This window comes from Neophocaena asiaeorientalis, unplaced genomic scaffold, assembly GCF_003031525.2.
Source record: "Neophocaena asiaeorientalis asiaeorientalis breed wild unplaced genomic scaffold, Neophocaena_asiaeorientalis_V1.1 scaffold308, whole genome shotgun sequence".
Taxonomy (NCBI): Eukaryota; Metazoa; Chordata; class Mammalia; order Artiodactyla; family Phocoenidae; genus Neophocaena; species Neophocaena asiaeorientalis.
Genome location: NW_020172768.1, coordinates 3,222,972 through 3,226,291, shown reverse-complemented (window position 1 = coordinate 3,226,291; position 3,320 = coordinate 3,222,972).

Here is a 3,320-nt window from a genome sequence, read left to right as displayed (position 1 = left end):
CCTACTCCCACACGCAGCACACTGCCTGGCACGAAGTCAAGGCGCCATAAATATTCATCAAATGAATGATGAATTGACCAGCTGATCTGTGATACAGGGGAATGCAGGCAAGTTGCTATTATTAAGGTTATTCGAGTTTAGGAAGAACTCTAGGCACATAAGCAAGGCTTGGTCTGGCTTCCCATGCTCAGCATTCAAGATGTCTCATTGGGATTCAAAAGGGGAAAGAAAGGCCTCGAGAAGAAAGGTGGCTAAAACACACACCTGGACTCAATCTTGGCATGACGTATCCGCTGAGCAGCGGAAGAGACCTCACCAGCCCTCGGGGAGAGAAAGGTTTCACTCCAGCTGGAAATTCGTAGTGCCCACACGCCTCATCAGCAGCCCCTCCCAGATCCTGCCTGGATCTTTGGAGAAAGCTGATAAGGAGTGACATGGCTCAGAACCTCCAGGGTATCCATCTGCTAGCTCACTCACTCTGTATCTTATCCATAAGAGGAATGAACTCTGACAACAAGTCTGCGTGTGTGTGTGTGTGTGTGCTGGACCAGGGGCCGATCTCGTGGTGACGTTTGTGTACCACAGCACAGGTGTTTAAGGTATAGAGAAAATGAACCAACCTCAAGGAGAGGGAAACCAGAAATCTTACATAGGAACCTATCTTCCCATGGCCAGGGTAGAAGAAACCTACTTTTGAAGGGTGACCGACTTTCAGGCGTCATGTTTTTCTCCCCACTTGTCTCTTAGGTCACCCATGGGGTGAGTGAGGGCAGGGTATGGTCTCCATCTCTGTCCTTGTCAGGAGGCTTGGGTCTGAGAAAGAGCCAGGCCAGACACAAAGGCTCAGAAGAGGCAGCTCCAGCGATTCCTGTTCCCACTGAGCATGCCCGTGGATCCGTCTACCTGCATCTCCTTTCATCATCAGAAAGCTTCGTGAAAGCAACCAGCTCAGACTCTGGTTTCCTACAACTGTGTTCTTGAAGAGAAGAAAATTCCCAGGAACCCCAGATGGGGAGATAACAGTTCTGGTGTTTACCGTCTCTTAAAGGATTCTGAGTATTTTGTTGGTTTGGGGGCTTGTTTCCCGAGTTCCAAGTCCCAGAAAGCATTTGTGCTGACCCCTTTCTTCCTTCTTTCCCTCCTCCCTTCCTTTTTCATATCATATCGGATCATTTATGTAATTCAACAAAAATTAATTGAGCATCTACTCTGTAATCAGGCACTGGTCTAAGTGCTAAGAATATAAACACAACACAGAGTTGCTACTTTCAAAAAGCTCACAGTTTAGAAGAGTAGAAAATACTACGTTTGCTTTTCTTGCTCTACTAGGGCCTTTATTTTATTTATTTATTTATTTTGCTTTGTTTTGGTTTGGCTTTGGGGTTTTTTGGCCACACCATACAGCTTGCAGGATCTTAGTTCCCTGAGCAGCGATTGAACCTGGGCCTCCGGTAGTGGAAGCACTAACCACTGGACAGCCAGGGGATTCCCTGGGGCCTTTATATTAAAAGCATGGAGGAAAAGGGTCCAGGAAATGGTTTCTTGCCCAAGGTGAGGTGCTAGGTAGTGTCAGCCCCAACTTTTTACTGATCCCATAGAGCATGTGAGTCAGGAAGCCACAGAGAATCCGTTTGGAAAAAAGGATACCTCTTCATAGCAGAACGTGATGGACAGAGCACGGCCCCTCCCCCTGCTTGCTTAACCATTTCTGGCTCCCTCTCCACTGCCCCACCCCCATGAATGCAGTGTCCTCTGGTTCAGCCCTGTTCCCTTTTCTTTCCATTGTATTCCGCAGACACAAGAGCCCTGCTAAGTAGGAGGGCTACCAGGGTTTCAGTGGGGAAGTCCAGCTGTGTTCACTGACTACCTACCCCGTGCCCAGGCCACAGGCATTACGCTAGATGCCTGGCAGAGATGACTAGCCCACAGTCCCTGCCCACGAGGGTCTCGGTCAAGTGCAGGAGCCCTATCTGTGCCAGACACTGCAATGCCATTTCCATGGGCAGCCATAGATGATGAAAGAGGGATAGAGAGGCCAAGTGTTGATACTGTCTTGGGAGACAAAGGATGGTTTCACGATAGAGGTGACACCTGGAGCTTACCATGTAGTGAGAGAAATGAGATTTTGTGCAGAAATCACTATGCTCCAAGGTAAAACTAAAGCACCATGGAGCAAACAGGAAGGAGCATATATCTGGTTAGAAGATAAGGAGTTCTTCGTGAAGAGGTGCTCTTGGAGCTGGACTTTGCCAAGGGGTAGAATTTTCAACATTATTCCCTCAGCCAATATTTACTGGATAATTATCATGTTCTTCCAGGTCAAGAGGAATGCAATAATTTAGAAGACAGACAAAATTTCTCACCCTTATAGAGTTCACCTTCTAGTAGTGAAGACAGAAAATGAACAATGTACATTAGCTAGAGAAGGGGTCCAGCAAACTTCCGGGGAAGTGTTAGTTAATAAAGAGTTTAGCCTATAGGGCCATATGGTCTCTGTCACAACTATTCAACTCTGCTGTTATAGCACAAAAGCAGTCGTGGGTATGACTGTGCTCCAATAAAACTGTATTTACAGAAACAGGGAGTGAGCTGGACGTTGCCATAAGCCATCATTTGCCAAGCCCTGATAGAGTATGTTAGATAGTCAGAAGTGCTCAAAAGAAAATATAAATCAGGAAGGTAAAAGTAAGTGAGAGTAGAAGGGGGTGAAATTTTAGTAGGGTGGCCAGAGAAAATATCCCCAAGAAGGTAGATGCTACTTCCTGTACGAACTGATGGAGAAACTATGCTGGTGACCAGGAGAGGAGCCTTCTGACACAGGGAACATCACGTCCAGACCTCTGGGTTCAAGTGTCAGTGAAGAGTGATGCTTGGGATGTTTGCAGGCAGACAGATTTGACAGACTGGGGAGAGATACCATACGAGGGAGTCCTAATTTTCTTCCTAGGAAAGGACTTTTCTGCAAATTCCTCTCTTCTGACCAGAGCAGACACAAATGGTTCAGAAGCACAAATAAGCTTTTCAACTGGAAGGCGCCATCCTGGTATTAGCCACATATAGCTGTCCTGAGACCAGGACAGTTCTGGGGGCCCCAGTGGCCCTGCCCAGGCGTGAAGCTGTGCCCATCCCCCCAAAGCACCCCTGTCACTGTCCCTGCTTCAGTGCACAGGCCTCCTCACCAGGCCCTTCAGCTCATCCCCCAGCTCCTGTCTGCAAGCCCCGCGTGAAGCCTCAGCGATTGGTCCTATCTTCTTCTTGCGGAGCAGGTTCCTTAGGGAAGATGCCGGGGAAGCACCTGCTCTGTGCCGCGCGTTGTGCCG